The sequence below is a fragment of the Desmodus rotundus genome, chromosome 1, assembly GCF_022682495.2.
Source record: "Desmodus rotundus isolate HL8 chromosome 1, HLdesRot8A.1, whole genome shotgun sequence".
NCBI classification, from domain to species: Eukaryota; Metazoa; Chordata; class Mammalia; order Chiroptera; family Phyllostomidae; genus Desmodus; species Desmodus rotundus.
Genome location: NC_071387.1, coordinates 139,522,278 through 139,535,538, shown reverse-complemented (window position 1 = coordinate 139,535,538; position 13,261 = coordinate 139,522,278). Strand labels below are relative to the sequence as shown.

The following is a 13,261-nucleotide window of genomic DNA, read 5'->3' as shown; positions in this document are numbered from 1 at the left end:
TATTGAGCATCATGCTTAACACATAGCAGACATTCAGTATGCATTTGTGGAGTGAATAAATGAAAAATAAATAAAGGACAATTTTGTAGTCTAGTTCAATGATTTTACTTCTTTCATGTGTTTAATGTTACAGAGTTATTTGATGGCAGAACCAAATCTAAACTTCATGGTCTAGAGTTTGTCTACAAAACTGTGTGGTCTGACTGCATTCCATACGAGTGAAATAGTGCTATAATGAGGTGGATGAGATGTCAGGATTCGCAGAGTCTGGATTTATATTTGTCCTCCTCCTCACAAACTGTGGACACTTGGGCAAGTTTATTAAATTCCCCATGCCCTCTCTAGTGTTTTATGCTAATCAAAACCTTCTTAGTATAGTTATAAGTTAGTTAATATTATAAAGAGTCTAAGTGAATTCCCTGGTACATAATAAAGGCTCAATTCATAATAATATCATTAACCAATGTCACCCCAATAAATTTAATAAAAACTAATATTGTAATTAAAACAGTACCTCTCTTAAGACAAATATGGCATGCTATGATGTTCAATAATGAATGCTATTTTTATTAACTATTTTTAGGCACCAAGGATTTACAGATATTATTTATAGTCTCACATATCTGTGCAGGGCAGCTTTAATTAGAGGTGATGTCAGGAGACAGAACGCTGCAGTGGTGGAGAATGAGAGTTCTAGGTTTATACTGCATCAATGAGATTTCCTGTCCCACCAATTACCAGCTCTGTTATTGGACAAGTTTATTTCATTTATTTTGTTTAACCAGCATTTATAAGGTCTTACGATGTGCCAGTCATTGTCTTACCTACCGCGTAGTTATTGAGTCATTTAATCTTCATAAAAATTATGACAGGTGGAGATTTTATTATACCTGGTTTGCAGATAAAGAAACTGAGATATTAATAAAAAGCAGCATAGTGTGATTCAGCACATAGCTTCTTGAAGGTGACTACTTGTGAATATCCTGTCTCCACCACTTCCCAGTGCTGTGACTCAGATGATTTATATATATGCTTCAATTTCCTCAGTTATACAACATGATGATAATAGTACTGCCTCAAAGAGTTGCTGCTATACTTAAATTGGACAACTCTCCAAGAAATTAGAACAATTTGGGCACATACTTAAGTGATGAAAATATGTTAAAGATTAACATTTTAACTATTATTAATATTGTTAATGATTATTGCAGTGGGAAAACCAAGGTTCTGAGGTAGTTAGTCACTATACCCAGGTAAAGGGAACTAATAAAAGAGGAAGCTGAAAATCAAGTTCAGTTTTATCTGTCCCCAGAGCCTGGGGTTTTTCCAATTATAAGATTTTCTTTATGGAGGACCATTGGCCTTTTTATTCATGGATGACAAGCTCTCAGCTAGTTGGCTTCATCTTCTTAAATGAAATAGAAGTGGAGTGACTCCGGGAGTGTGAAAGGCAAAGTAGGTAATTTCCAAGCAATGATCAAGGCTTTGCCACAGACATCTCCATTATGTAATTCCGGAGTAGCAGACTATTGTCACACACTCCCATGCAGTGTTAAGTTAGTCACATTTTTGTACACATGCCCAGTTGGCGTCCTTTTCCTGAACAGTTCTATTATACAGATAATGGAGACAAAGTACTTAGAGTCATAAAGTGAGTAAAGTGATAGTTTTGGAAACAGAATATAGATATCTTTAGTCTCAGCCTAGCTGAGTTCCTATATGTCACATTGTTTTATTGCTGTTTTAAAATTCACACAACTTTATGCTGATCACTTCCAGGTTCTGCTTGCCTATTCCTTATCATCCTGCTTTTTTTTTTTTTTAATTGGCTTATGACTTTGTGCTGACAAAAGATGACAGTGTGATACATTTTTTTCACTGCACATAGCTACATCTGAGATTTTTTAAAAACATAAGATTTTCTATAAACATCTTCTGTTCACAGAAAAAAAAAATCACCCTTCTGGGAATTGTAGAAATAGGAAACCAAGAAAGGCACCAAACAGAAATAGAATTAGCACTAATCGGATTGCTTTGCAAAGTATCAGCAACTTTAGACTTTATTTCAGAAACTTCATTCTTAATTTCAGAATAGAGTATTAATTATGTGATGAAGTGAATAAAACTCAAAGTATCCCTTTGTAGAGGCTTCCCAAGGCCAACACTTTCTCAGCTGAATAAATTCCTAATGCCATCATCCAGGGAAATGAAAGTTTCAGCATAAGAACTGTGCCACAGAAATCACAGTTATTAAGTCTGCCCTTCTCTTGTAGAACCTACCCACTTCACCATGTCTTTCCAGCAATCATGCAATGTTATTAAACTACAAGTGAATCTCAAATTACAAATACAAATTACCCAGCTACAAGCATTCTCTCTCACAGTATTCAGTTCAGGTTGGCGCATATCCACACATAATGGAAAAAGTGTTGGAAGAAAATCAAAAGACCTTGGCTTAGGTCCCAGTACTAGCACTTTCTAGTTTGTGAACTTGGGCAAGCTTTTGCCCTCACTGGTTTACAGTTTCCACACTTTTAAAAAAGAGATGATAATTCCTATACTATCACTGCTGTGAGGATTAAACATAGCATCTGTGTTTAAACACTTTAGAAATGATCAACTTCCACCCAAAAAGGGTATATGGTTTTAGCTGCTTCTTTTCCTTCTTAGCTTTCAACACAATAAAAAGCATAGTTAAATTGTATAATATATAACCGACAAATACACAAAGGGATGATATGGGGATGAATTTTGTTGTTATAAGTTGATTAATTAAGCTATACACTTAACCATCAGCTATCAAGCACCTACTGTGTTGTTACTCTAACAGCATTGGACCTAAGAAAATGAGAGGTCCCAGAAATAAGTAATTTGACAATGCCAGCTCAGTGCAATTTCATGTGCCATGCAAGAGGGATGCAGAGTCTTGGATAGGCTAGAAATGAAACTTCAAGTAACTTGGACTAAATAAATGAGAAGGGAGTGATGGATGATGAAACTGGAAGAGTAATAAGTTCCAGAATCACTTTAGGAAACCTTTTACTTTTAATCAATTTTATATGTTGATTTTTAGGATGCAAAAATATTTAAAACATTGTTCTCTTCTGAGTTATCCAATAATTATGATGCCTTGGGAGACACTTAAATATGCTTTCTTTAATGCATCCATCAAAAATCAACAAGCTAGTGTGATAAAAGCTAGCTTGTTGGAAGGAATCTTTAATACACTAATATCTTCAAAATTTGGAATTCCCTACTGTACAAAGTGAGCACTATTGTTTGGTACATATATTGTTTTCCTATTAGACCAACAGATATAAAGGTTTCATTTTTTCTTGGCCTGATGAAAAATAGATCTTCATATCCAACTTCTGGTACAGTGGTCACTACAACTACTTCCCACCAGCTATAGAAAATCTCCAAGTCCACATGTACATTTAAATTACACAAAATTTTCAGGTGCTTTGTGTGTGTTACATGTAGGAAGTACACCTTATTTTTCCTTCAATTTTTAAAATTAGTTTACCATTTAATTACTTAACCCCATTTTTCTACTTATTCTGTTCATCATTTCCTATTGCTTCTATCTAATTTCTCTAAAACTGTAAGGCTATTTCCATGCAGCACACAATCCCAAGTGTTGAGCAATGACTGTATCCCCACCCTCTATGTGACTGTCAGGAGCATCCCAGGTTCTAAGCCCAGTGATGGTTAAAGCTTCCAGACTAAGCAGAACCAGAAGAGACCCTCAAACTCTTTACTATGACTTTTTACATCTGAGGCACCCACAAGTTGCAGAGTGGTTAGGTAGGATCCTTCACACACCCTCTGGTCCCATGAAACCACATTTTTAAATGACCTGAAATTTTGCTCTCTCTGTAGGGTGACCTGAGTATATTAATTATGGATGTCATATAGCTTGGGGTCTCACAATTCACCCTGAGGCCCAAACCAGGTCTGAGAAAAATTGGGACAATTTTTACAAAAAATTAGGACTATTTTGTAAAAGCACACAGTTGCCCTGCTTGGACATGCTTGGAGAGATATGAACTCTCTTTTGTCTCAGTTTTTTACCTTGCTCTAGGTCAGAGGTCAGGAAATTTTCTTGTACATGGTCAGATAGTAAATATTTTAGGTTTTGGAAGCTGTCTCTATCACAAGTACTCAATTCCGCCATTCTTGCACAAAGTCACCCACAGACAATACCTAAATGAGAATTTTAACAACTTGTCAAAAACCTTAAAAGTAGTAAGTAACTGAGACAAAATTAGAATCTTCAGCCAATATCAAATACTGAAAAAAATTCCAAAATGATTTTGCTCATTAACCACGTGAAAACACCTACCTTCATACAGTCAACCAATTTCATAAAATCAATTCCTTTATGTACTTAAAATAATACCCAAAAGCTTGAAATTAGAAGTCCTTTTTTGATCTTGGCCGCATAGTTTAGTTGGTCAGATCATTATCCCAATGTGCTAAGACTGAGGGTTCAATCCCGGGTCAGGGCACATACAAGTATCAACCACTGAATGCATGCATAAGTGGAACAGACTGATGTTTCTTTCTCTTTCTCTCTCCCTCTCTCTCTAAACAAAAATAAAAATAAAGAAGAATGAAAATGAAAGTTTTATTTTTTTTTTGAACTCTCATCCAGTTTCTGACAGGCAAATTCTTTGACCAACTTTTGTTAGTCACCTCCATAGCGATGTGTTTATGCATCTCTTCATGTTTGGTCAAATTCATCGCATGCGTCTAACTCACTGAAGATAAAGATATTACTTCCCTTTCTATTTCTTGTCATTCTTTCTGCTTTCTTCCACCTTTCAAGTTTTTTCAGTGAACTTTCTACAAAAGTAAAAAATAAATTCTTGTTGAGATATTCATACTTACAGTTTTTCTTTAATGGTAATTGCATGTTCTATAATTAGGTAAATAATTAACTAACTAAATAAAAGATGCCATCTTAATTTTGTAAGTATTGTTTGGTGGTAGTCCAGGTAACATTCTGTCATTTATTTGATCTAAAGGTGTAATATAATGTGCAAGTAGGTACACATTTTTTTAATTGTATGAATCATCTTTTAATTTGGCAGTTGGACATGGCCTGTGATATTATAATAATCTTCTGAATATTCAACTTGAATTGAATGGATGACTTAATATTTAAAAATAAAATCTGTTAATATTTATGTATGTTGCCAAAAATTACTAGGAAACATTTCAGAGTCTTTGCATACTGCCCTAGGAGTGAGAAATATAAGCACTATCTTGGAATGTACATAACTTCTTCTATTTCTGTTATTAATTTTTTTAAACTATGGTAACTGTATTTACTCATTAAATACAATTTAAGTTTTCTAAAACACAACTTGAAAACACCCAGCATGTCTGTTTAATCTTAGTACTGTGGATTCAAGATCAAGTACACATGTCACATGCATCAAAGCTGGATTACACATTATCATAGTCATCATCATCATCATTGTCATCGTCACCATCTTCACGTTTTCGTTTCAATGCATTTGATGATTCACTGGCAGTATTTTGTGATGACACCATATTAGTGGTAATAAGAATGTTTTTGGACCCAGTTAATGATGGATTAATCAGAACATAACTGCTGATGTTGCAGGAATTGACACTTACAGCTGGGGACTGCTAAGTGGGCAATTGTACCATAAACCTTTGCCCTGGGAGGGACATTGGAGTCCCTACTTTAGTTGAAACCAACATGGTTTGTGGGGTTGGTGTGCCAAGTGCGGGAGTACTTGGTCCACTGGTAACTGAACCAACACTGAACTGTGGAACTTCCTGCAGAAGTAGCTGCTTTTTTTGGAAGGACTTAAGTCTATAGTTTGGAGCAGTCATGCAATATCTACCAGGTGGCAGTCTAGGGCCTGAATATGGCTTGATCAATGGCAAAGGGGTTTGATTTCTCTGCCTTTCAATGTCTAATAAAAAATCTCTTGGGGGAGGAGAGGTGAAAGACCGGTCAGCACGGCACTGGATTGCCAATGGCACATCGCCTGCATCAACAGTGGCTTTTTTAGCATGGCTTGCATAAATTTTCACATCATCTAGAATTGTGGTCACATATTGAAGGCAAACTCCAACATCCGAGTTATAACTCTTGGTTCATATTCTGTAATCCCCATATCCTTCAGGATTGTGCCATCATCTGTGCATCTTTCCGTGTGCTCTTGGGAGAAGCCATCTTGCCAGACTCCATGATATCCAGTGATCAGGCTTCTCAAGCTAAATCACCCACATTAACGTATTTCAGTCCTGATCTTGATGCAAGTCCTTTGCCTAGTGTTGTTTTTCCAACCCCTGGTATATGGGTGAGAAGGATGTGCAGAAGCAACATGGTCCTCACCACGATGGTTCTTATTTTTAAATTATTATTTCTCATCATTTGCACAACATATTATCTATGTGCAAACAAATTAGGAATAGAAAAGAAAAATGCCCAGCAATATCATTTACTTTTCTTCACAATTTAGAGATGGATGTTTATTTTCAAAGGAAAAAGTGTAACAGCAATTATGACCTTTCTTAGTCAAACAAAATTATATCATTTCAGTATGCCCTTTCATGAAAATAGACAAAAATGGTCTATTTTCTAAATGATTACTTGTAAAAATGACCCTAACTAAAGTTTTTTTTGTCTTCTTTGATTTTGTTTTTGCAAAGTTCTCTACTTTTATGTTATCAAGGAGAAGTCATCTTCAGTTTCACAATTGATGAAGAAGGGTACATCTGAACCCAAGGCGACCGACTTCTCAGCATTTTCTGTCTGCTCTGGAATAATAGGGTAACTCTCTCTTTTAAAGAATAAATGACATGTACACATTTCCACCTACTTTGAAAATATAGTTATTTTGTGACTTTTAGAAATTGTTTCTCTATGAGAAATTACTGACACATCACTTTATGATATACTTACTATATATCCTGCAAGCGTTACCTTGGCTGAAATTTAAAATAGATCCAAAAAGACTTTCTTAACAACATTGAATTATTTGTATTTCCATGAAAGTTGTATTTTTAAAAATGAGCAAGTTATTTTTAGGTCAATATCTAATAGTTATCTGACAATTTGTCTAGTTTCTTTAAGGTGCTTTTTAAATAAAAGTATTTTTTGTTGACTAATAAAATGATATTCTTATAAAAATTAAGTGTCTGATATTTGGATAAAAGACACTTTTAACAACATTGTGTTTTGATCACTAAAATGCCATAATTATACTTTTCATTATAATTATATAAAATATAAATTAACCACAATTCAATCTACTGGTCTTTGAAGACATCTTTGTTGACATTTTTTTTTATTTTCAAAAATATTATTATCATTATTTCAAAATCTTGAAAGAATGTAAACATTAGAAAAAATGTTTTTTAAATCTTGAAAATAAGTAATACCACAGAGATTTTTCAGAAAAAGAACATGACAACTTTCCACTTACCATTATTAATTATCTTCAAGCCCAAGGATGGAGGACAGAGAGTGGAGGAATGAAGAGCAAGACCCACTGCTGCTTTTCTGTTCCTAGTCTAACGCACCTCGGAACAGCTCTGCAACGGGCCTGCTACCCGTTTTGCTAACAGCCCTAACAGTAATTATTATAGGAAAGGCATGATGCTGCGTGATTAAATGTCTTTGTTGACATTTCAGCATATCATGATCAAGTCTCAGTAAAAAGGGCATGTGTCTAGATCTCATTGTGGAGTCTTGTAAATAGGTAAATAATCTAGAGGCACTTTTTTAAAAACAATGCCTGGAAACTAAGTTTCAGGATGTACATCATATATAACAGACAAAAGCAGCCAACTTTTCATTTATCTGTTTATATTAAAGTTGATGTGCAATTATCATTACTTTTAAACAAGAAAAAAATCAGTTATTCTTTTCTCCAAAGAAAGCTATTAAAATGCCAATACCTTAGTTTGTACACATAATACTCCCCAGAAAATATTAAGAAAATTAATAAAGAAAGCAATATCATTCTGTAATCTGCAACAGCTGCAAAATACATTGAAGTCTTCCTTTTTATGTTTTGAAAATTGATTTCAATTGCCTTGTTACTGATTCTTAGAAATTAATTTAGAACCATCTCTCTCTTTCCTTCTTTAAAACTCAGCAAGGATATGATATTGTGGATTAAAATCCAGTGTTTTTCAGGGGAAAAAAATCAGTGTTTTTATTTTAAGAAAACAAAGGATATTTTCACTGGCTTAATAAGACATCAAAAAAGGAAAACTTCACAATGAAAGGTTGGTATTATCAAGAAAAAGGAGAATAGATGCTTTGTGGAACAAAACAAACAGAAATTAAATATCCACCAAGGCTCAGCAAATTTAGTGGTTTTTTTTTTATTACTTCTAGTCTCATTTGTAACATTTTTATGCCAACCTGTGAACTTTTGTAAGTGCTTACTGTTGCAAGTCATACGCCTTCTTCGGGCCCCATTTATACTTCTGCTTGTTGTTTCATTTTTTGCTCTCCTTTACAAGTCGTGTTGACTTAATGCAAATTTTCTAAGAATTTCCAGTTTCTATCCTTTGTTCTCTCTGAAATCCACTCCAGTGAGATTTTTTTTTCTCTACCATTCCACAGAAACTCTCTTTACAAGGTCTTGAATGGCCTCTGGTTTTCTAAAACCAATGATCTAGTTTTAGTCCTCACCTGTAACTTCTCAGCACTCAAATCATTTGCCTGAGTTGGTTGATTCCTTCTCTTTGAAAAATTTCTTCTAACATGAGTCCTTCCTTCCAATCATACTCTTATCTAACCTGCCACCTCTCATTACCCTGTGTATCGATGGTACATCAATGAAAGTGGTCCTTTTAAAACAAGTCAGCCCTGGCTGGTTTGGCTCAGTGATTGAGCGCCAGCCTGCATGTGAGAGGCAACCAGTCGATGTATCTCTCACACACTGATATTTTTAGCTTTCCCCCTCCTTTCTCCTCTCTCTAAAATTAAATAAATAAAATGTTAAAAACGAAAAAAGCACAAGTCAGTTCACGTCCCTACTCTGTTCCAAAGCTCACAGTGGTTATTTGTAACACCCTTAGGAAAAGCTGTATCTTTCAACCTACAAGGACCTTTATGATTTGTCTCATTTAACCCCGTGGCTGTCTGTCTTATTCTATTCCAGCTTACTCAATTTATTCTAACCTGTCTACTTTGTTTCTGTTTCTTAAAAACTCTTCAGATGTATTCATCTAAAGTCCTTTGCTTCAGACTTTCTTTCTGTCTCTCCCTCAGATATCCTTTTTGTCCAATTCCTCCACCTCTTTCAAGTATTTGCATAAATTCCTTCTTCTGAACGATATTTATTACATCATTTATTTTCAAATTGGAACTTTTCATCTTTCCATTATTCAAAGGAACTTTTAACTCTCGTCTTTTCCCCATAGTAGTATATAATTTACTTAGTTTGTTTCCTGAAAGTAGTACATAATTTACTGTTTCTGTTTTTTGTTGGTTTTCTTTCTTATCTCTCCCCACTGAAATGTGAACTTCATAGAGAAAAGAAATATTTTCTATTGTATTCACTAATGCACCCCAAACATGATAGAACAACACCTACCACACTGGCAGCATTTAATAAATATTTGTTGCAGGAGTACATAAATAAAGAGTTTACAGCATATTTTTAAAATCTCAAGTTAATAAAATAATTCATAGTCATAAAATAATAAATTAAGGAAACAATGTGTTTTCCTTTTCTGTTATTTTTGTTATTTTCTGTTATTTCCTTTGCTCTCTGTTAAAATTTATAACATGAGATCACATGGAGGGTTTTCAGTGGGGAGAGGGATAGGAAGAATGGGGAGGAAAGTACAAGGAATAAGAACTATAATTGGTAGGCATAAAACACATGGGCGGAGAGGTTAGCAGTAGAATAGGAAACAGAGAAGCCAAAGCACTTATATGTGAAACCCATGGTCATGAACTAAGGGGGAGGGAATGCTGGAGGGTGGGGAGGTGCAGGGAAAAGTGGGCATAAAGGGGAGGAAAAAATTGGAAAATCCGTAATAGCATAATCAATAAAATGTACTTAAAAAGATACAGTAATAAATGGTTGGTAAGGTCATAACATAATCTTGCAAAGTCAACTTAGTTTAAAGTAATGATGAAAGTTGACATTTTATAGGTAAATTTGGCCAGGGTAGAGTCAACCTGGAGTCTTTACAAACCAATCTTTTTATATTCTTTTATATATATTGCTCTAGTTATTTGTGTAGAAGTATGGGGAAATGACAAGCCTGTGTGATTCTCCTTATGTGTTTAGGTCATATGATTCCATCTGATTGCTAACATTTATGCCGCTGCACTAACAGATTCTATACCGTGTCATGAACATATATTTGTGTTTATTCAGTGTGTGATTATCCATGATGATGAAGTAGAACAAGTTTAAAGGGGAAGCAGAATTACGCATATTAGCCTTTAAAGTGATGTCTTCTCTGCTCAAAAAATTTCTAATATTATAAACATGCTGTTAAGACTTCCTGTTCAGATTTTCCTGCCTGCCCTTTAGCTTAATACATCCACAGTCCGTATTTCCCACTCTAGACAGAATTAAGCAGGAGGATTAACAAATGTGTAATAGATTATTCAAAATAAAGAAGCTCAATTTATAATCCAAAAAATTTATTTCAATTCATGACTCTTTTATACACTTTATTTTATCTTTATCTTACCACTGGCCTTGAAAGAATAAATAATTAGAAAGTTCCAGAGCCAATATCAATGTCTCTTTGTCAAGAAGCTATTCAGGGACCTTTGTATAAATTAGATTGTTCTGCTTGCCAAAAGGAGAAAAAATATTACTTTGAAAACAGAGTCCATCCTCTGTTAGCCTGAGACTAGGAATCCTGAAGTAAAGAAAAAACAATGATTTCATAATGACTTAGTTTTAGCAAAAAGTAGTATTTCTTTTCCCTCTATTCTGGGAATAGATGCTCAGTTTATTCATTCCTGGACTCTGTGTGGTGTTCCACAGTAACGTTAGAACCTGCCCCTTCTCTCACCCCAGTCCGAATCCCATACCCTGCATCCTCTCCAGACAAACTTCCCCCTCTTACCATCCTTTCTTTGAACTCCCCCAGAAGACAAATGCTGCAGCAGCAGCCTTGCCTTCGTGGAGAACGAGAGGTTTTGACTCACCCAGCAGTTTTAAAGTAGTCTGACAATTCCCTCCATGATTTCTTCCTCACAGTTCTCTCCAAGCCTGAGTTGGTCTTGAGTCCCATTAATTTCCGTCAAGTACACTACTTTCTGTCTCTGCTGTAACTGTTTTCTTTGAGTGTTTTTGGCATGAGTTTTCTCTGTACTGTTTTACTGATATTATCCCACATGGTTTGGGTTTTTCAGAAACCCAGGGAAATATTCCTTTTTCTTATTTTTCTATCAGCCTTGCAATGGCCTATTTCTCCTTCACCTCTCTTTTCTCCTCCTTTTCTTTTTCTTCTTCTCCTTCATTATAGTTTTTAACTGTTAAAATGATAGTTTTACTGAGCTAAATTGGGTAAGGAGGAGGAGGTAAATAGTCGTTCTCTTCCACCATAGTGAGCTGGAAGCCCTCGGTAATACTGTACATAATCATCTGATTTCATATGCACTACTTCCAAGTTGATGCGATACCTAAGGAAGAGTGAAAGGGAGATTTTGTTTCATTGCTGTCTGCTTACTTCACATTCTACACTACAGATGGATGCATTATACCCTACTTGCTCTCGCTCTTAATCTCTCCATTAAATCTGAGCACTTGCTCTACTCCTGTCTTTTCTTGTGTTGCTGTGTTGGGAAGAGTAATTATCCGTTTTATTTTTTCAGGAAGGTTAAGTCCCTGAATGTAATCATCCCGAAAATAAATTTCTGTTAAGAGCAATAATACAGTCTATGATAAATGGAATGTAATATGATTTCCATCCAGGGCTGGTGGGAAAAGTTCAAGATTTTACTTATTTACCACATCATGTTCAATATATTATTTCAAATGGTAAGACCCTATTTTTAAGTGACACTATTATTTGTTTATACCATGTATCCTTTAAACTTTTTTTATTGTCAACCACCATTATTTTTTCTTATATGCTATTGCTTTCTTTAGAAATAACACAGTAAGTCTGCATATAATAACCAGTGAAACTTCCACACAGAATTTCAGACGCTAGGATTCTATGTACATACGTCCTTCCTGAACTCAAGAGGTATATTGGTGTTCTGCATTTATATTTTTCCCAATTTCTTTATCCTTATGAAACTTGTATGTCTGTATTCATTCATGTATTTAAAAAGAATAAGGAATACAGTAACACATAGCCCTCAGTATCCAGGCACTAGACAAGGATATATTTCTTCATCAATGATCACGTATGTGTACACAATAAAAGAAGGGTAGATCACAAATTCTCACTTGTCTCTTTTTTTCCTGCCTAGTGTCTACCTCTGTCAGCAATAAATAAGCCAAATAAAACTGTAGATTTATAATTATAATTAATAAATGGACCTAGGTATCAAGCATGAAATAACTTAATCTATTTCATTCTTAATCTATTTTTATGCACAGACTTGTATGTGTATTTTCTGTGAACTCTTATATATGATCACTTTTTCTGAATAAAAGCTTATAGAAAGTGATAGAGGTGGCTAGTTTAAACAAAACATGACTTTATTAATGTCAACAAAATGATGAAATAAAAATAGTAAACTCTATGTGGTCTCAAAAGTTATCTACATATCGAATGGAAGTGCAAGGAGGATCTTAAAACATTTTATGTGCCATGCTTACAAAAAAGATTTGGTAATTTACTAGATTTTTATATGGCTAGAAAAATTTGGGTTGTACAGAAAAATACATAGGTTTTATGTTAGCTACTCTTCCTCTAAGCACCTGAAAACATAAAGATTTCATGTTGGTTGTTATTGCATTTTAAAAATGACATGTTTCTAGTTGAATTCAACGGAGTTGTAAAAATGTTAGATAGTTCTAGCACATTTGCAGTGTGATCTTTTAAAATTGGTGTGCATGTTGAATTTCTTGGGGAGTGTTTAATGGCGAAATCATGTCCTTGAAAGATAGAAAATAAGGTAAACTTGAATGATGAACTTTATTTTGAAATATATCAACTAAGTATCAGATAAGTAGTGAATAAAATGATGTAGCATAAATTTTCCTAAATATCTGCATTGAATGTTTTTAATAATTATACTAGTTAAGCAAAATTGAAATTAAAATGCATT

General features: G+C 34.4%; 1 pseudogene; it reads right to left on the bottom strand.

Moving 5' to 3' along the window:
* Positions 1-5,454: 5,454 nt before the first annotated feature.
* On the bottom strand, positions 5,455-6,319 carry LOC112307219 (transcription initiation factor TFIID subunit 9-like; annotated as a pseudogene).
* Between the last annotated feature and the right edge of the window lie 6,942 nt (positions 6,320-13,261).